This window comes from Gopherus evgoodei, chromosome 1, assembly GCF_007399415.2.
Source record: "Gopherus evgoodei ecotype Sinaloan lineage chromosome 1, rGopEvg1_v1.p, whole genome shotgun sequence".
NCBI lineage: Eukaryota > Metazoa > Chordata > Testudines > Testudinidae > Gopherus > Gopherus evgoodei.
This window is the reverse complement of record NC_044322.1, coordinates 153,948,766-153,970,612: the sequence shown is the minus strand read 5'-3', so window position 1 is coordinate 153,970,612 and position 21,847 is coordinate 153,948,766.

Here is a 21,847-nt window from a genome sequence, read left to right as displayed (position 1 = left end):
ACATGTAATCATATCACCTGGGGCTGTGATCCCAAACTGAGCAGGGTCAGACTGGCCAGTAGATGGATGGGAGACTTCCTTGGAAAATCCAGTGCTGAAGGAAATGGTGTTGGTTATTCTGCATTAAATGGCACTATTTTCTCTGAGCTGTTACTGAGCGTGGTGCTAGGGACACAGGAAGTGAGCTTTCCAGACTAGACAAAGTCAATGCCCTGACCCCCTGTGGTCATAGAATATCCTATTTCACTTTATGTATGGATCAGCATGTTAGCTGTGCGAGCATGGCTAAATGCCAATTTAATTGTAATCTACATTCTCTGTATTTAAGAAATATGCCCCCCGGCCCTTGCAGTTGGATGTCGTTCTCCCTCTAAGCTTCTGTTCAGTTTCACCATGCATTGGTAAGCCATGTTTCGTCACATAGGTGGTTGAATTTCAACAGAGGGCAAGTGTGACCTGTGTATTTAGCAGGAAGTGCTGTGTCAACACTAGAACTTTTCCCCCAAAAAGTTTCTCACAGTTCCTATCACCCATGCAGCTCCATCAATGGTAGCAATCGTGGAAGTGCCAGCAGAGACAAAGTTGCTGCACAGCAGGGCTAGATGACATGATGGTTAAAAGCCCAGCCACAGCATTCCTACTGTTCCTACCACAGGCAGAGCTACACCAGTGATAACAATGGTGGGGCATTTTAGTGTAGGTATGGCTTGCAGCGCTTTGGAATCCTTCGGGATGAAAAGTGCTATCAAAATATAAGTTATAGTAAATTATTATTATTTTTGACAACTAGGTTTGGCCGTAATAGAAAGTTGCCATTCCAGAAAGAGGTAACATCAGGGAAGCCTTATGGCATGCGTTACACAGGAGGTTAGACTAGATGATCACACCAGTCCCTTTTGGCCTTTTAATATATGAATGTGAAAACATTGAAATAAGACAAAAACAGAATAAGAGAAGCCAACAGAGTATGCAGGTAAAGATCCAAGCAGTCTTCAAGAAGCAGTATGACAGAGAGTAGCCCTGGAATCCAGGAATTTCCAAGTTCTAGTAGTGGTTCTGCCACAGACTTACTTGCCTGGCCTTAAGCAAGTCACTTAAACTTTCTACTGCAGCGTCAGTTTCTCCCCACCATTATGAAATGGGTTTTATAACATTTAACTACCTACTTCTCATACAACAACTACATATTTTATCAGAACAGCACTAACACTGTTACTATGAAATCATTCACATGACTGACGCTACCTCATTTAAAGGCAGACTCATGCATAGAGTTGTACATTTGGCACATACAAGAAGAATGATATTCAGATGGGAAAATTCCAGAAGACTGTCTTTCACAAAACCCTTCAGTGAGAATAAAATTTGTTGCCAAATTGTTGGGACACTTGCATACAATTTCATGATTGCTCACATGTCCTATATCTTTGCAGACTGAGATGTGTGCACTGCAAACTGCAGGAAGTCCCATTAGTAGGATCATAGTAATTTTGTTTGGGAAACAGCGTGAAGAGGGTAATTATGGGCAGCCTGTTGATTCACGTTTCTCAAAGGACAAGAAGGATCCTGCTCTACACGCTCTTTTGCAGCCACTCATATTTTGGAATTGAAAGTCATTTGAAAGCTGTTTAGTATTATGTTCTAAAACTTCCAAAATAAACACACAACAACAAAGAACGACCTCCAAGTGGCAAGATACCTAGACCAGTGGTTCACCTCCTATTTTCTCCCAGAACCCACAATCCACCTCTTGTGTCTTGTTGTAAAGACTTATGGGATTGGGGCTATAACAAGAACTCACAGCTGGTGTAGCTGTCTTTTTGTTTTTTCAGTCTGTGCTGACCCTCCGAGAGGCACCATTTAAGACCCACCTGTGGGTCATGCCCCACATGTTGAGAAACGCAGACCTGGATAAATAGGGACCCCGTAAGAAACTAGACACCATTCTTTCTCAAGAGGTTCCAATTCAGAGACAGTGCTGCCAAGCCAGCAATGCAATGAAAGACCAAAGCTGCTGTTGTCCCACACTCCTAATTCCCACTGAAACTGCAATGGGAGATTTGTGTGGGGAAGAACGTCAAGTATGAAACAAGTCTTCTTTCTGTCGCTAGGGTTATTCACATTCCTGTAACACCTGATCTGCAGAAAGGAAGTGTGCTTTTTACAGCAGCTCGGTGTGACCTAATGAAATTCATGTGACGGGGCTGTAGCCCCCTGTTGGACTGTCAGAATTGCAAAGTTCAAGCACTGACTCATCCACTTGCCCACTAGCGCAGATTGGATTGTCTGTGTACGTACCTCTGCTTTATGAAGCAGCAACACAACACAACACAGGAGTCTCCTGGGTTCTTAACATGCCTCCCATGCAATATATTATGGAGGTACAAGGCTGAACGCTGAACAATATAGACCTTTCACTTAGAGGTGGAGATGGATACCTGATGCCCCCACACCACAAATATCCAAACTGCCTGCTTGGCCAAGCTCTTTGAACGTTCTCTTTTTATTAAAACAGCTCAACCGAGACACTGTTGATGTGCCCCATCTAGCTATTTTATTATAACATATTAACAATGTGGGTCAAGTACCAAGAAAATGCTTTTAACAGTTGTAACCTGGCCAGTACTTTCACTTTTTAAAAGCAATGAAACAGCTGATTGGAGTGGGCTGGAGGTACAGGGAGGGGAGGCGAGGGGGAGGTGCTGATCCACGGGGCCCGCCTGTGAGCAGGAGGTGCTGGGGGGAGCTGATAGGGGGACTGCCGAAGGGGTGCTCATCACCAGGACCATCCTTAGCCATAGGCAGAACAGGCAGCCACCTAGCGCACCACTAGGTCTGTGGGCACTGCTCTGCTGGGAGCCCGGACAGACGGAAAGCAGTGGAGCATGTAAGAGCAGGGCTGCTGGGTCCTAGAGAGAGCTGAATGCAGCACAGTCTGAGGGAGGGGATTGGCTGCTGGGAAGGGGTTGGGGAAGGAACTCACCTGTGAGTGTGACTCTTTCCCCTGGCTTGAGGTGAGGCAGGCTCAGCAGCTCTGGCAGTATCCTTTGTTGTCCCCCATAACATCCATTCTTCTCCCCCCTGCCTCACAGAGCACCCCCTCTTTTCTCTCACCCCCATGGAGCACCCTTCTCTCCCCCATCCCCTCCATCAAGGCTGAGTTGGATGAGGTGCTGGGGGGTGGGAAGCGGAGGCTGGCTGGCTGCTTGCTGAGGATTGAAAGTGAAAGCCAGGATTGGAAGGGTCGCACAGGGCTGGGCTGGGGATAGCCAGATAGTGTGTGTGAAAAATCAGGACAGGGGGTTGGGGTAGGGTGAGCAGATGTCCTACTTTTATAGGACCAGTCCCAATTTTGGGGTCTTTTTCTTATATAGGCTCCTATTCCCTGCCCCCCACCCCCCGTCCTGATTTTTCACACTTGCTGTCTGGTCACCCTAGGTGGGGGTAATTGGTGCCTATATAAGACAAACCCCCAAATATCAGGACTGGCCCTATAAAATCAGAACATCTGGATCTGGTCACCCTAGCTGGGGAGCGCGTCTCTCCCCCGGGCTGGCAGTGATCCATCTCATCCAGGGGGAGCTGCACAGGGCAGGATGAGCTGCTGTGGCTCCATGGGTGCCCCGTCCCTAAGATCAGATGCTGTGCTAACTTCACCATGGTCCTTTGGGCTGGCGGTGGTGCCCATTGGTGTGTGATTGGACCTGAGGGTTTGCTGCTGCTGTTGCCACTCTGTACCCCAAAAGGTGGATTTTGAGGTCCTGCAGTTTTCCACCTATCTCTTCCTCTACTGCAGCTGTTGGACCAGCAGGCCGGGGGGTGAGCCAAGCATGAAAGCAGTACTGTGTTGCCATTAAGATTGTCATTTAACAAATTTGTTTGCCAAAAATGCTTGCTAATAATCCTGAACTCAATTTCAATATTTTTTTTTTAAAAAAATCAATATCTTAGCCAAAAACAGAAAATTAAGTTGTTGACAATTATTTGTGACAAGTTTGGTATGGGGAAGGGAGTGGGCCAGAAACAAAAAATGTTGACTGACTTTCCTATAGCCCTGTTACTGCTAAATAGAGCCCTCCAACAACTGTAATATGCCCATCTCCTTTCTAGTGTATAGAGCAAGGGTCGGCAACTTACTGCACATGTGCCAAAGGTGGCATGCGAGCTAATTTTTGATGGCACGCAGTGGTGGGCTGAGTGGCTCAGCACGCCACTGCTCTGGGGTTCCGGCTGCTGCCCCATTGCCACCTGGGGTCCTGGCTGCCAGCCCCACTCAGCACCTGCTGCTGGCCTGGGGACCCCTAAGGAACCCCAGGCTGGCAACAGCTGAGCAGGCTGGGGACTGAGACCCTGGCTGAGCCATTCAACCTGCTGTTGGCCTGGGGTTCCATTCACTCAGCTGGCAGTGGGCTGAGCGGGACTAAATTCAATGAAATAGGAAAACAAGAGAACTAATGACAAAGTGCAAAAACCTAGAACAGCGATCCCCAACCTTCTTCATCTGGCAGGCACCAGACAAAGGACCGTGGCGGCAGACGAGCATCTGCCAAAATGCTGCCAAAATTCGGCAGCATTTCAGCAGCGACGCCTCTGGATGACGCTGCTTGTCGGTGGCAAGTGGTGTCATCCAGAGGCATCGGCGCCGAAATGCCGCCAAATTTCAGCGGCATTTTGGCAGATGTTCGTTCTCCGGCCAGTACATGGGTGCACTGAAAGGCTCCTGCGGGCACCATGGCACCCGCAGGCACTGCTTTGGGGACCCCTGACCTAGAGAGCCTCCTGAAGCATGGTGATCATTTTGATTTAAATGGACTTGAACTATATGAAGAATTGAGTTGTTCCCACATGCAAAATCGATGATTGTGCAGTTTATTCATACCAGCAAACTTGTTGACATATATCCTAATGTGTACATTGCCACTCGTATTCTACTGACAATTCCTGTAACAGTAGCATCAGAAGAATGGAGTTTCTCAAAACTAAAGCTCATTAAAAACTATCTCCGCTCTACAAGGAGTCAGGAACACTTGACTGGTCTTGCTATTCTTGCAATCGAACAAGACACAACTTTGTCTTTGTCATACGATGACATTATTACTGATTTTGCAGCCAAAAAAGCCAGAAAGATTGCTTTTAATTAAAAACTAGTCCTTGTTTTAATACCTCTTCATATAAATTTCCAATAAAATGTTGACAAATTTAAAAATTATATTATTTGCATCATTCTGTCAAATCAGAATTTTTTCTATAGTGCTACCTCTTTAGTGCTAGTCCATCAGCATTACAGTGTGCTTAATTAAGTTAAACTGGTTTTAATAACATGCATATGGCAAGTTTTCCAATACTGTAAGCTTATGTTTGTGTTGCTAAGAGCAAGACAGGCACAGGGGCACCAGTTTAATAATCCTGCCTAGGGCACCATAAATCCCAAGGACAGTCCTGCTCATCATCCACCATTTTTTCCCCCGTGGGTGTGCCAGCCCTGGAGCACCCATAGATTTGGTGCCTACAAGCCCAGACTGAAAGAACCATCAAACTTGGCTGAGTGTATGAGAGGGCTGTCAAGACAAAAAACTGGTAAGCATCCAAGCTAACTCTGCGGTGATAACAGACCCCAGAGGAGCTTCCAGAGCTCATCCACAAGTAAACTCTCTCTTTGATTCCCTTCACAGTGCGAACCTGGGCATCATCTGTCTTTCAGATGTACTCTAGGCCATGAGTTCTCAGCCTGGGGTCTTTTAATTGGTCCAGCAGGTCCCTTTCTTTATGACGAGATATGTTGCTTGTGTCCCAAAACAATGTTGTAACATGGAGACACATTATGGCAAAGGGGGAGAGCAACAGCACAGCAAGAGATTGCATGTAGAATTGTCACCTTGGGGTATCAGGGCAGGGAGTGTACAACGGTCACTGAAAGACGGGGCACAGCACTGCGCAGTCGAACAAGGAGAACTGCAGTTACGTAGCTGTCCTACCCACCTAGACATAGCACTGATGTAGACTGCACTGGGGCAGCTGGAGGGGGGCCTAAAAACATCTTTAGGGGTGATATAGGGTTACCAGATAGCAACTGTGAAAAAACGGGATAGGGTGAGGAGATAATAGGTGCCTATATAAGAAAAAGTCCCCAAAAACGGGACTGTCCCTTTAAAAATGGGACATCTGGTCACCCTAAGGTGATATAGCTAATGAACAGTACTGAAGCCAGTTACAATGCCCAAGATATTGATGCAAGATATGATTTAGTAGGGTTCCCTGTTTGAGAGGAAAGTTATAGGTACGCCCATCACAGATGTCTGGCACCTTTGGAAAAACACACACAATGGACGGACAGCTTTGGGAATGGTGGCATCTGCCAGACTTTTTAAAAACATGAAGCAATAAAGACCTAATAATACAAATCAAACATGTAAAATATGACTTCCAGTGGACCTAAAGAGGGTATGGGCTATGGACAATAAATAAAATGTTTCTGAAAATAAGGAATAAATCTAGCTATGGGGATTCTCAGGACAAAGCATTCATAAAAATTCACTCCGCTCAGAGCTGCAGCCCTGAACCTCCTGTGCACTGGATAGGAGACACTGATAAATCTAGGAGGCCATACATGCCAACCAGCTCATATGTTTTCCGTGAGCAATGACAGGGAGCCAAATTGCTTTATTCCGATTAGTGAAGGTCCTCTGACTGTAAAATATACTGTGTGAAAAAAATATTGAGTTTTAGTTTGCTGACATATCAATTTAAGAGAATTATTGCTCTCATACAGAGGCCAAAGCATGTATCTCCCTTCATGTATGTGCACTAAAAGCTAATTGTCAACTTTTATATAGGGGTGAAGGGAAGGTGGGGTATGTGGGGGTATGGAAACGGTGCCTTTCCAACCAGCTGCAGCCATGCGACATCTTTCCCTGAAAACGTAAAGCTCTGACCAGCTGGGCATTTTGTTTTATTCCTAAAAGGAGAAAATAAACTCTCTGTGACAAACACTTTACATTTTTTAAACACATCTATTTCTCTTTTTTTTTTCAATAATTTTCTAGCAGGCTGCCTTGTACAGTGTTCTGTCAATGAAGTCTGAGATGGAAAAGACACAACATCTAGTCCGATGCTGGATTGTTCTCTCCTGTGGGTCAAATCTTACTCCCTTTACACACACAAGTAGCCCCACAGTCTTTAATAGGGTTACTTGTGTGAGCAAGGGAAGCACGATTCTACTATGTATATGTTCAAGGGCCTCGCCCAGTCTAGTTTTTAACCATTCAAGTGATGGAGTTGGTTCAATTATGCCATTTCCTTTTCTTGCTAGAGTATTTGAGGAGGGAAGTCTCACACATGCTAATTTCATTCAGACAATAGGTACGTGCAATATCTTTAAGTCCCCATGGATTCATATTTTAGTTATTGAATGAAATGCTTTCATTTCTTTGACTCCTTCCTTTACCTTTTCCCCAGCTCGCAGGCTCAGCTTCTCTCTTGAATGCAGTTGCAAAAAAGGCTAATATTATTCTCGGTTGTATTAACAGGAGTGTTGTATGTCAGACACAGGAAGTAATTGTCCCTTTCTAGATAGAACTGGTGAGGCCTTAGCTGGAGTACTGTGTCCAGTTCTGGGTGCCACACTTTAGGAAAGATGTGGAGAAATTGGAGAGAGTCTAGAGAAGAGCAACAAAAATTAAAAGATTTGAAAAACTTGACCTGTAAGAAAAGGTTAAAAAATCTGGGCATGTTTAGTCTTGAGAAAAGAAAATTGAGGGGGGGATCTGATAACACTGGTCTACAATTTTTGAGAAGTCGTCTGCTTCAGAGATAAAATGTGCTATTTATTATGTATTTTGATGTGCTGAATTCATATATGACAATTAAAACAATTGATTGGCTACTGTTTCTAAGATATTTAAGTTTTTACATTTTATGTCTATGTATATTGTGTAGATAGTAGAGTTTTAATCATAAATTGTAAACCTAGGTCTTTTCATGTGTTTATGGTTGCTTTACATGATAATATTTCACCTGTCCTGTTTATGTAACACTTTAAAAATCAGCAAAAGGGTTATATAAATAAAATTTATTATGAAACAAAAGACAAAAAACTATTATGTACATAGTTTAGTCCTATTCAGTATCTACTCGGCGCTTCTTGGCTTGTCTCTTGTATTCATTAAATGGAGCATCTCTTGTCACTGTCCAGCAATAGTCTGCAATCATTGATGGGCTCCATTTGCCCTGATAGCCTGCCAGGAGATTCCACTGCTGTAGTCTGGAGCCCAACAGCTCTGCCTTATTCTTGGGTAGTTCCAAATCCCTGATAAGGTCATTCAGTTCACCTTGTGTTATGAGGTGTGGTTCAGAGGAGGAGGATGGGAGAAAATGTGGGTCCTGTGATACTGATGGTTCAGGACCAGAAGTTTCATCCTCTTCCTCTTCCTCGTCTGACTCAAGTGAGAATGATTCTGGTGCATCAGGAACCGGCAGTCCTTCTCCGTGGGGTACTGGGCATATAGCTGATGGAATGTTTGGATAATGCACAGTCCACTTTTTCTTCTTTGACACACCTTTCCCAACTGGAGGCACCATGCAGAAGTAACAGTTGCTGGTATGATCTGTTGGCTCTCTCCAAATCATTGGCACTGCAAAAGGCATAGATTTCCTTTTCCTGTTCAACCACTGGCCAAGATTTGTTGCACAAGTGTTGCAGCATATGTGTGGGGCCCACCTCTTGTCCTGAGCTCCAATTTTGCTGCCAAAATAAAGGTGATAGGCTTTCTTAACCATAGTGGTTAGACTGTGCTTTTGTGATGCAAAAGTCACTTCACCACAAACATAGCAGAAGTTATCTGCACTGTTCACACAAGTACAAGGCATCTCTGCTCACTTTGGCTAAACAGAAATGTGTCCCTTTGCAAAATCAAACACTGACAAAGAAGAGAGCACGACGCTGTATGATTTCTAGAGCTGATGTAGGGCAATTTGTTCAGTAGAGTGATGTAAGCTTCGTTATGATTGCATCATCCATGACTTCTAGGAATAACATGATGCAATTCATATCATGTATGATGCAATACCAGTTTCAGATTGCATCATTCATTGTTTTGCCTAAAAAGCAAGTACTGTCCAAACCCAGTCATAGATTTATTCATAGATCCAGTCAAAGATGTATTTTAGTCATTTCTGGTTTAAATTGAGATCCCTTCCCTTTATAACTCACTTATCCTCTGCCATTCCCAAGTCAAGGGTCGTATATACTGACCCAATAGCATAGCTTGAAAACTAGAGCCAATCAACAATTTTAAGCATCATTTTCGTTCTCAGTGATCCAGAATTAGTAAAGTTGGACTAGATTTATTTCAGAAGCATTTTGGCTGTAGAGCAGTGTAATCTTCAAATATGTTAAGGGCTGTTACAAAGAGGACCATGATCAATTGTTCTCTACATCCAATGAAGGCCAATGAAGAAATATTGGGCTCAATCTGCAGCAAAGGAGATGTAAATTAGGAATTAGGAAAATCTTTGCTGCTGTAAGGGTAGAACAGCTCTGGAATAGGCTTCCAAGGGAGGTGGTGAACCCCCGCCATTGGAAGTTTTAAAGGCCAGATTGGACAACCACTTGTCAGGAATCATCTAGGATTACTTAGTCCTGCTTCAGCACAAGGAGCTGGACTTGAAAACCTCTTTAGGTCCCTTCCAGCCCTACATTTCTAAGACTCTATGATTCTGTAATTGGTTAACTACCTGTGCAAAGCAACTAATTTCCATTACCAGACATCCACATTGCAAAGGCAGAAGGAATCAAATATTCAGAAAAAAAATAGAAGCAAAGCATTTCATACTAATTATTATGATAGTCATGAAGTTTTGCCCTTATCCCAGAATGGCCACCGTCTCTCTTTACTATAAAGGGGACTGAAGCCACAGGCAGGCTGCCCTCAGCCTGATGGCCACCATCTCCCACTACTTCTAGAGAGGCTGAAGCCAGGCTGTTGTCAGGGGAAATGGTGGCCTCTTACTCATAGGAGGGCCAGACATGGAGGGTGCTCGGAATGAGGCATTACAATACAGGATGGGAAACTCTGAGGCATTGGAGCGGCTGCAGGGGGCAGGAAGGAGACTGAATGATGGTGCAGGGAATGTAGTGTGGCAGACAGGAAGGATGTGCTGGGGCTGAAGAATGTGAGAAGAAAGAGAGAGAAATATAGAGGGGCAAGGTGAAAAAGAATCAGAAGGGGGATTAAAACATCTTTAACTCTCATGATGTGTATGCTATTCTGTTGCACTGCTAAGCAGGTTATTAACACATGGAAGGAGGAGCAGGAGAGGTCAGCCATCCCAGCAGCTGCTCTCTGTGGCATCTCTCCCAAGACAGGCACAAACTTGCAGGCACAATCACTGCTCCACTGTTTTACAGGGTGCTGCATGTGCTCCTCCACTGGAAGAAGCCACTCTGCTAGCCAGTATGGACAGGATGGTGTACACATGGTCTCACTGCTGCCAACTCCTCGTTGCCTCATATGGGGAGGCCACTGTTGGACTTAACCTAGAATAATCATTGTGCTCTCTGAGCCAAAACCATAGAAGGCGTCCGTCCCTGGAGCAGGGACACAAGTGGAGAGATGGTTATTCTTTGCAGCCTCTCTGCCCCTCCCCTACCTACTGCATAACCACACATGGCCAGCCACAATGTGGCCCTGATTATTAGTCATTTTCTTAAAGTTTTCATTCAGTTATAGAAGCTCCCTTGACTATCTTGTACAGACGAATTTTAGAGGCACTAAGGCTGGCTCTGTCCCGGTACAACACAATAGCTTTCTCCACAGACTCTCTGTGAGACTATGCAACGTTCAGATCTTAAAAGCAACAGCGCTAACCAAAGGGAAATTTTCTTTTTTCTTTCTTTTTAAAAACTTTTTATTAAGGCAAAGTCACAATAAAATGGTAACATTGTATTTGGTACATTTCTTTTCTAGATCAGGTTAATATCCAAAGAACCTGGCTAAAGATTCTGGCTCATTGGCTGGGGAGCCGCCTCCTCTGAGTACGCTGCAAAGGATGACAACATTTCTAAATATCTGTCCACTTTTTGGTGCTTCTTTTGTGCATGTACCTGTGTGAAAGCTTTTCCTTTACAAGAACAGTCCATATTTTACTAGACCACAAGTCCACAGGAGGCAGGGTCACATATTTCCAATAATGGCAACGTGTAGCTGCTAACAATAAAAAAAGAAATTAAATTGACGTCCTGTTTAAAATGTAGCTCCTTTACTGGAGCATTAAGTAAGCAGGTCGGGGGATTTCTTGGAAGCTGGCATTTTGTCATAAGATGGATCTCTTTAATAATTTCCACCCTACAGTGTCTAATTTCTGGACCCAACCACCAAATGCTTTCTATGTATCAGAGACATATAACAGGAGCTGGAAAATTTAGTGAGGAGCTACACGTATTAACTGTCCAAAAGAAAAATCAACTGTTTCTGCACAGCACTAGTTGAGCTGGGCTTGCCACATCCGCCCCACTGTCCCCTCTGCAGCCTCCCAAATCTATACAGAGCATGCAGGGAGTGTTAAATTGGAAAAGCTGGAGGGCAGGATGTTGGTGCAAAGCACGCTGGGAGAACAAACATTACAAAAAACCTTTTGCATGATGGGACTTCAATCGATTAATCCTGCCATAACCCAAAGAAGCAGAAATGTTTTGCTTAACAGTAGCCAGCCACAAGAAAGAATAATGAGAGAGCACTTCCATACTATATCTGGCTTAGCTTTGTTTATTTTTAATAGTGGTGGTGGTGATTTAGTCATCATATAGGGCTTAAATACTTATTTACATAATTTCTAGAGTGCTCAGCTCCAGATACAGTAACTGGCACGCTGTAACAATCGTAAACGAGTTAAAGCATGGCTCACTGCCCAGAGAAACCAGCTAATAAAGAAAACCCAAGCAAAAGAAAATAGTCCAAACCATCTGTACAGTGCCTGGGATGGGGACTGAGGGGCCCCAAAATGGTCAAACTTGTTATGACCTGAATAGAAAGGTTTGCTTATTCATATTACACTAGCCCAACTGAAATCAGGGCCACATTGCAAGAAACACCGTACAAACATATAGTAAGAGACTATATCCCTGTCCCTGCAATAAAGAGTTATAATCAAACTCGAAGAGACACATAAAGGTTGGGAAGGGAAACAGAGGGGTGAAGTGACTTGCTCATGGTTACACAGCTGGTCAGTGGCAAAGCTAGGACTGAAACCCAAGTGTCCCTACTCTCACTCCAGTGCTCCCTTCACTAGACCACACAGCCTCCCAAATCTGTAGGGAATTAAACCCAGAACTCCTGTGTCCCAGGTTAGTGTCTTGAACTCCTTCCTCCTTGGTCCTGCACCAAGTCTTGAACATCAACATAGGGACTGCTGGGGAAATTCTCAGGGTCAATGTATGAAGGGGATGGGGGAGGCAAACACATCCCTGATGCAATGCCACATCAGTTACATCACTGAAGAATTTGTCCCGTGATCTCTAAACTGAGAAAGGCCAAATGAGATGGACACTTGGGACAGACAGCTAGGACAATCCAGCCAGGCTCAGTTGCTTTGGAAGGACACAAGGAAGCAGCACTCACCCAAGAACCTCAGGTCTAGCTAATTAAAATCTTTATATAATATCAGGCGGGGGGTGGGGTGGGAAGGAAAGTAAATATTCTGTTCTCAGCGTGCAGAATGCAAAATCCCTCTCTCACATGCAGCTCAGGTTTTTTTTCCAGAGCATCTTGAACAGATAATCAGAGCGTGCTGACATTCAGCAGTAATCAATTAGCACCTACTTTAGATTAAATTGAGAATATGTAAATGGTGCTCCTCATTAGGCAACATCTCAGAGACACTCACCATGCCCTGAACATATCAAATGGATAAAATATAGAAGTTGTTCCAAATCCTACTCCAAAATGGGAGGGTTGACAGTCTACACTAGCAACTTTAAATGAGTTTTTAATCTTTTTTTTTTCAGCTTACGTGCTAGTGTCAAGTCAATACCCACTATTATTCAACCACCTGGAGCCACATCTCTTCACTTGTTTAAAGGTACCTCGGTATGTAATATAATAAACACAACGTTTAGGCCTCCCACTTTTTACTTGCCTTAAGGATGAGCGACGGGGGTGGGGCAGAGAGGTGGAAGGGGACAGAAAAGAGCAAGAGGGGGTGGGGCCTTGGGGAAGAGGCAATGTGAAGGTGGGGCCTCGGGAGAAGGGGGAAGTGACAGTGGCCCCCCCACTTCTGGGGAGCTTCTGGCACTCCTGCCTCAAACCCAGACCCTCAGAGGCACCACCAGCATAGGATGGTTCTGATCATTTCACAATTGCTCCACCCTGCTTATTTTGCCTAGGGATGAGGGGGGCAGTAGGCAGGGACATTAGCCATCGCCCAACCCCACAGAGTCAACCCCTTGAGTTCAGCACAAGTTCAACCACCGACGGCATTCCTCTGTGTGCCTGTCTGTAACACAAGAATTTTTGAAAGTCACGTCTGATCAATTCCAAAATTTCAGGGAACATTCTAGGTGTGAATGGCCAGAACCCTATTGATTTGGAGGGAAATTGGAAACAGATAAGGGAAAAAATGGGGAACAGATGATGCCCCTGCCCGCTCTTTAGCACAGTCACAAGCATCTGTGCAACTGTCTATCAACCAAACAACTGACTGATGATGCCACTAACACTTGCCAGCATGACAATACCCATATCTCATTGCTGTTCATCCTCCCTATAGTGTTTAACACATTGACATCCTGAATAACTTATCTCCCAGGAAGAAAGAAGAATGGTGGGTGAAGGAGAATGGGGGAATGAAATGGGACTGTGCTCCCTGGGCATTGGGGTAGAATGTGGGACCCTGGTGTGGGTGGAGGAATGCAGAGAACACAGAATGTAGGGTTATGTGTGTGGAGATTGAGGACCCTGATGTGGGAGGAGGGAAAAATGCAGGGAGGGGAAATATGGGCACACACAGAGTCCCTGCCTTGGGGAGGAGGGTGGAATGGGAGCCCCTGGTATGGAGGAAATGGGGAAGAGGGAATGAGGCACTCAGAACCCCTGGCAAGGAGGGAGATTGAGAGACTCAGGCATGTAGGGAGTGGGGGTTGTGGGAGGAAAAGAAGGGAGTGGAGCTCACACAGAGCCCCAGCCACAGGAGTGAAAATGGTGGTCCTGGAAGAAAGGAGGAGGGAGAATGGTGGGGTACATAGAACCCTTAGTGTGTGTGTGGGAGGGTTGGGGGAACTAGTATTGTGGACATGTCGTGAGGGCACACAGAAATGTTGGAATGGAGAGAAGGAATAGTGGGGCACACAAAGCTGCTGGTGTGGAAGAAAAATGGGGGACGTGGTATGGGAAGATAGGCAAATGAGGAGAACACAGCCCCTGGCATGTGGGGAAGAAGGAGATGGGGGTGCATACAGAGGTAGTGGTATGGAAGAAGGGGTTTATGGAGGGCACACAGAGAGCTAAGGGTTAATGTCTCTTACACCTGGAAAGAAGTAACCTGAAACACCTGACCAGAGGACCAATCAGGAAACCAGATTTTTTCAGGTCTGGGTGGAGGGAAGTTTGTGTCTGAGTTCTTTGTCTTATGCCTGTCTCTCTTTCGGCTATGGGAGGATTTCTGTCTCTTGCTTTCTAATCTTCTGTTTCACAGTTGTAAGTACAAAAGATCAGATAGTGATTTATATGTTTTTTTGTATTTACATGTCTATAGTAGCTGAAGTGTTTTGAATTGTATTCTTTTTGAATAAGGCTGTTTATTCATATTCCTTTTAAGCAATTGACGCTGTATTTGTCACCTTGACACAGAGAGACCATTTTTATGTATTTTTCTTTCTTTTTACATAAAGTTTTCTTTTTAAGACCTGTTGGAGTTTTTCTTTAGTGGGGAACTCCAGGGAATTGAGTCTGTGCTCACCAGGGAATTGGTGGGAGGAAGAAGTCAGGGGGAAATCTGTGTGTGTTAGATTTACTAGCCTGACTTTGCATTCCCTCTGGCTGAGGGGGGAAGAGAGATTAGCTCTCGGTATTTCTGTTTTCCAAGGCTGGGAACGGGGAGGGTGGAATCCCTCTGTTTAGATTCACGGAGCTTGCTTCTGTGTGTCTCTCCAGGAACACCTGGAGGGGGGAAGGGAACAGGTTTATTTCCCTTTGTTGTGAGACTCAAGGGATTTGGGTCTTGGAGTCCCCAGGGAAGGTTTTTGGGGGGACCAGAGTGCCCCAAAACCCTCTAATTTTTTGGGTGGTGGCAGCTTTACCAGGTCCACGCTGGTAACTAAGCTTGGAGGTTTTCATGCTAACCCCCATATTTTGGACGCTAAGGTCCAAATCTGGGACTAGGTTATGATAACACAGAGCCCCTGGCAAGAGGGAGATTGGGAAAGTTGCAGGGAGTCCTTGAAATAGAGTGAGATGGAAGGGTAGCACAGGGAGACTATGGGGAGAATGGAGGGATGCAAGGACACCCTGCTTGTTTGCATTGTGCTCAGCCTACAGCCTACAGGAACAATAAAGTGTGTGACTTCCTACTGGGTTACCTGTGGAGGGATGTCTGCAGGATCAAGGGAATGGACTGTGACAATCACAAAGAATCACAGAAACAGTTTCTGTCTTCCAACACAGAACAAGGAACTTTATTAGAATAAGAAAAACAGTATCATACCTATAGCTTCTCTCTCCCCCATCTCTCCTTTTCTAGTGTTCACTAATCATTGCAGACTTTCTGCTATAAACTACCCCTGCTCTATCCTGCCAGATTTCCTGCTACTGATTTAAAGAAATAGTACGCAGCCTTGCAATCCCACTTCCATACCACTCAACCTCAGACCTGACTGATCTGACTCCATATAGATGCAGAAGGGAGAGTTGGGCCCCAGGCGTGCTCTGCAGAAATATTAAGTTGATTCCACTTACCCACATTTGTAGGGAATATATTTTTGAGACAGAACAATAATAGAACCAAGTTTTTTTGAGATAAACATTAGAGGTGCGCAAAAAATTCAAAGCTAAGTTTTTTAAGACGTGGTAGTTTCAGTGTTGCCAACACTTACGATTTTATTGCAAATCTAATGATATTTGGTGTTTTTCTTAAAGCCCCAGCTCATGGAATCATTTTAGCATATAGTAATATCACCTTTTTTTTTAAAGTAAGTTTCTAACCCTCATGGTTGTGAAGAAAAGCTTGCAAATGTGACTCCTAAAGGCTCAAGAACCAGAAGGCAAAAAATCCCTCAAATAACAAAAAGCACAATTTTTTTAAGCCATTGAGGGGCCTAAGATTAATTGATTTTGAATGTTTGTGGCTGGCAATACTGAACTCTAGGTTTTCCTATTTCATACTGAATTAACAAAGAGTGTAAAGTTCAAGAAATGCCCCCATAAATGACTTTTTTTTAAATGAAAGCATGGCTGTTCTTACTCAAATGTGGTCCATTTTGGTAACTCATCGATTAGCAAAAATCAATCTCCAAAGTCATCTTAAGAATGTTCATCTTTTAAATTAATATTTACATAAAACCTGCCAAAATTTGCTTTTAGTAGCATAACAATACAAATCAGATAGATTACATTTGTATCAAGGCTTGTTTTATTAGTGAGTGGGTATGCTAGATATTAGTGTATTCATGCAGTATTAACACTAAGAGTCAAAGCTACTAATAATTTAGATATTTGTATGACTGTTCTTTGGTAGCTAATTTTGTCTAACAAAATGCTGTTAAGTTGCTGTTTGGTCCATTCCCTTCCTCCAAGTCCCAGAATGGGACTTATATGCTAATTGCTACTAGTATATGCTAATTAGACTTCATTTCCATTTCTTAAAGAGATAAGCACTGTTTTGTGCCAACCCCAATCATTAAAATACCCCACCTTTGCGGCAACCTCTCAATCTACCACACATATGCACACGATAAAGAATTTATTTAAGTTTTCAGGATTCAGGAGTCTTCCTGAGGACGTGAAATTCTTTATTTTTCTGTTAATAGACAGAGAGGGAAGCCAAATACTCCTGGTCTTTGGGGATTTTCAAGATCTGGATCTGAATTTTGCTGCTTGAGAGTCTCTCAGTTAATAGGGCTTTTGAAACAGTGTCAGTAACTGAAAAACAAAAAATGAATACATCTAATCTGTTTGTCCTTGTACAATTGCTGTGGTATGCTGAGAGTAGTGGTCCAAAACAATACAGCTCACTGTAATGTTATAGCCATGGTTTGGATTATTACTGTTGAATACACTAGAGTGTTTTTATATGGGTAAAAGAATCCCAAAGAAATTGCAGCCTTTAATATTTTGTGAGCTTTTCCTCCTCCTTACCCTCTCATTCCACCCACTGTCTTTCCTCTACCTAGAGGGTGAAACAGCACCTGCTTCATCAGACCAAGACTTAACCATGTCATTCCCCAGCTAACACCTGGTCAGGATGGCAAACTGTGTACCTAAGCTCAGAACCACTCCAGATATAACAATTCTTCATTACTCTCAGTCTACGCAGATTCATTGAGCTTTAGAGGAAGCAATCTAAGGTTTATCATGCTTGAAGGGGTTGCCAGTCTCCTTAAATTACTTAATGTGATTTCACCGCACTGCAATGCAGTCAGAATTAGATCCATATTAAAGATTGGTTAGGGGGAAAAATGTAGCCACCAATCGGTTTTGAAAAGCACAAGGTGCCTTTTCAAATGCTAGCTGTAGTATCCGATACTTTACTCTGGGCAGGGTAAGACTGGCCAAGATTCTTAGGCTGAACACACAGAGTTCAGGGAAATTCCACATTGTGATGTTACTTAATAAATCTCTGCAAATAAGTCTCAGGGCCAGATTCTGATCTCATGAGGGTGTAAATCCCCATTTTACAGGTAGGGAACAGAGTAACTCCACTGAAATCAGTGAGACTTGAGATTTATACCTTTTAATGCTGTGACCACCATACAACTCAATGGGTGTTCAGAGCACTCTGTTTATCAGGACATCTTTCTTCCTATGAGAAATATCAGGACTTTTCTTGGATTATTTTAAGGCCTTGTCTACTGTCGGAGAAAACCAGAGTTCTCACTCTCTTTTTGGGTGCAGCAAGTCAGATACTTTATTATCTCTACCAGCTGCATGGAGGGAGAGAGCTAAACAGGTCTCTCCCAGGTAAGCAATTACAGCAAGCATTTATACCTTTTGTTACATACAATAATAAGCAACAGCTGCATTTTGTTTATACATAGGTCGTCTTGATATCTTATTTTTCTCACTTCCATATAGACCATAGTCTACATTCCATATCTAACACAAGGTCGCAACAATATCTCACAGAGTTCTTTCCCACTAGCCTCACAGAATCCCCACTTCTACAAGTCTCCTGTTATTAGGATAACAGCTAGCTTGATTCTTGCTCACAGAGGGGACTATTTGCATTGAAATCTCCTTCAAATCCCTGTCAGTTCTTGCTCTACTTCCACACTACACTATAGAGTTTTGTGGACAAAAGTTATGTCAACATTCAAAAATTGGTGTTGCATGTTCACATTCGCTCCTTCTGTCGGCAGAGTGTGTCCACAGTTGGGGCACTGTCATCGACAGTGTGAGCAATGCACTGTGGTTACCTATCCCACAGTCCAGCTCAACACCTTCTGTTGCTAGGTCTTGTGGGAAGATGGAGCGGATCATGGCGCATCTTGGGACTGCATCAATGTCTCATGATGCATTGCTTGGGGATGTCCTGGAGACCTCTCTGGAGGATTCCCGTGAGATCTCAGCATGCATCAACACCCTGTTCCGCTGTGCCGATTAGCTGCACAGGGAAATGTGCAGCTCACAGAAACACAGTCAGCCTTCCACATTTCTATACCCTGAACCCACATCCACGCTACACAAACCATAGCCACTTACCAGGCATCTCTTCTCATGCTTCTTGCTTACTGGAGATCAACTGCTGAGACTAGCTAAACATCCAGAGTGGCGAACAGTTCCTCACTGGGTGACCCCACTGTGAGTTCCACATCGTCATCTAACTCCACCTCTTCATCAATGACTACGTCCTCCGGGTTAGGTCCTCTTTGCGCTGCCTCCAGGCCCGCCAAAGTATCCATGGGGCTTTTGGTGGTGGAGGTGGGGTCACCACCAAGAATACAGTCCAGCTCCTTATAGAACCAGCAGGTCTTAGGTGAAGCACTGGAGCAACAATTTGCCTCCCTCCCCTTATAGTACGCCTGCCTCAGCTCCTTTATCTTTGCTCTGCAGTGCAGTGTGTCCCAATCATAGTGCTTTTTGCACAAGCCTTGAGAAATCTGCCCATAGGTATCAAAATTCCTACAGCTCAATTGCAGTTGGGACTGCACAGCCTCCCCTCCCTATATACTGAGCAGATCCAGTAGCTCTGCCATGGTCACCTGGGAAGATGCAATGAGACCTCTCCATGCTGATCCAATGGGGAATGGAATTTCAAAAATTCCTGGGGCTTCTAAGAGGGAAGGGGTGGATGGTTTCTTATCTGGCCGCAGGCAGTGGAGTTTAAACTGCAGACAAGAGAAGTCAGGATGGGCATTCTGGGACACCTCCTGGAGGCCAATTAAAGTGATAAAATCAAGCATGGTATCCACACCAGCGCTTTGTCGACAAAAAGCCTGACGTCGCTCCTCTCCTCAGGGTGATTTTATTTTATCGCCAAAATAGGGCATTTTTCCTGCCAAAACTCACATTGCAGTGTGTACACATTCATAGTTTTGTAGTGTAGACAAGGCCTAAAAATGGCGTTTCCCCACCTCTGTCCCCCAGCTAATTGCCACATTTTAGTCTCTGCAAAGTCAAAGTCAAAGGACTTCGGAAAATGAACAATGTCATTGTGTGAAAAAAGAAGCAGCCCTTGAAACAGGCATTTGCAATTCTGAAATGCTAAATGGAGTAAGTGGCTTTACTACCTGTTTGCTAACTACCTACCTTAGTATTACCCCATGAAAAGCAGGCAGGCAGAGACAGGATTTCAGGAGCTCTCAATGCCACAGATTTGAAGTTTTCAAGAAACAGTCAAAACACCCCCAAAATGTGCTCCCCAAGTAGTTGCTTTGTCATGAATTTAACAACTAAACTGGGAACAGCTACATGGCTCCTCATTTTCCTAGGCCAGATTAAACTCTGATGTAATGTCATTGATTTAAAAGGTGTCAAGTATCAGAGAGGTAGCTGTGTTAGTCTGGATCTGTAAAATCAGCAAAGAGTCTTGTGGCACCTTATAGACAAACAGAAGTACTGGAGCATGAGCTTTCATGAGTGAATACCCACTTCGTCAGAAACATGCATCCGATGAAGTGGGAATTCACCCACGAAAGCTCATATTACATCAGGGATGAATCTGACCACATATACCTGACACTATAGCAATTCCCTCCAAACCAATATCATTATCTGCCTGATTTCCTCTCCTTCTCTCCCTGTCTCTCCCTTCCCCACACATACACATGCTTTTCTGAAGACATCAGTCACAGCTATAGATGAAGTAGGCCTGAGCTCTATTTCTCAGCATCTCCAGAGTGGTCACAGATGACCAATGCAAATAAGTAGGTTGCTGGACTTTGCTGTATCAAGCAATAGGACACAGGGGCAGCAGCGTACCCTTTCGTGATGCCAACCATGCACCTGAGGTAACATATAATTAGAGAGAGAGAGAGAGAGAGAGAGAGAGAGAGGGAACTGGCAGCCATCCAGGGTAAAATAGCCTGTGGCAGTATCAGCAGCACATTGATGCCAATAGGGAGTGTGATCACTGACTGCAGCCGAAGACAGATGCTTGTGTGGAATGGAAGGAGAGGGAAAGGGCACACAAGGCAAAAGACACCAATACGTACAAATCAGGGAAAATACGAAGGCTATTTCCTTTCAATAAAATTAAATGGATTGCGGAAGAGCTCCTAAGCAGCTGATATTTCGGTCCCTTGCCCATCTCTCAATTCCTCACTCCTTCTGCTATTGCTTATTATTTAACTCTGTCGCTTTTTTTAACCCTAGAGAGCACTACGCGACTGGAGGTGTGAAAGAGACCATACACCATACAAGTCATATTTTATTGTATTGCATCATTCAGCATTTTAAAGAGGTAAGTTAATCACTAAACTGCTGTTCGGTGCCTTAAACTACCAGCTGTTCAGTGCTCTGCATTACAAGATTTATCCTTTAGGATTTTATTTTTATCATCCTTCCCCCCCCCCCCTTCCATATACAGACTTTCTAGGAGAATAAGAACATTCTGGGGAGTGGAGGAGGGGATTGAGAGACAAAGCATCTGGCTCTGCTTTGGTCTTCATCACACATCAGATGACTTGATGACAGCCCATCCCCTGAGGGCCTTACAGCTTAATTACCTGGATTGTGGGCTTTTCCCATTTCTAGTCCCTCTATCCGCCACTAGATTTTATTAATGTTTAGATAATTTTGCTTCATCTGAGGAGCTCTCTCTTCGCGAAAGCAGCTGCAGAGGAACACACGCAAACTGCAAGATGCCTTTAGAAGCTAATGTCGGAGCGCTGTGTAAACAATCTAGGCTAAACTCCGTGACACAGATAGCTCTGTCCATACTGACGGTAAAGGTCCATCTACACTACCGTTACCTCTGGAGGAAGTGATCTGGTTACAGTAGTGCAATCAGGATTTTTAAGGTTGATTGCAAGTGGCCTAAAAGCCTTGCACAAGCCAGCATCTGCCTTTTTATACAATGCATGAGGGAGTAGGGCTGTGCATTCAGTGTTGATCTTTTCCCTCTAGTTCTTCAGGGCCCCTTTCACAACCCCAAAGTTACCTGCCTACTGTCACTACCAGTTTCCCTCCAACTTGCTCCTTCC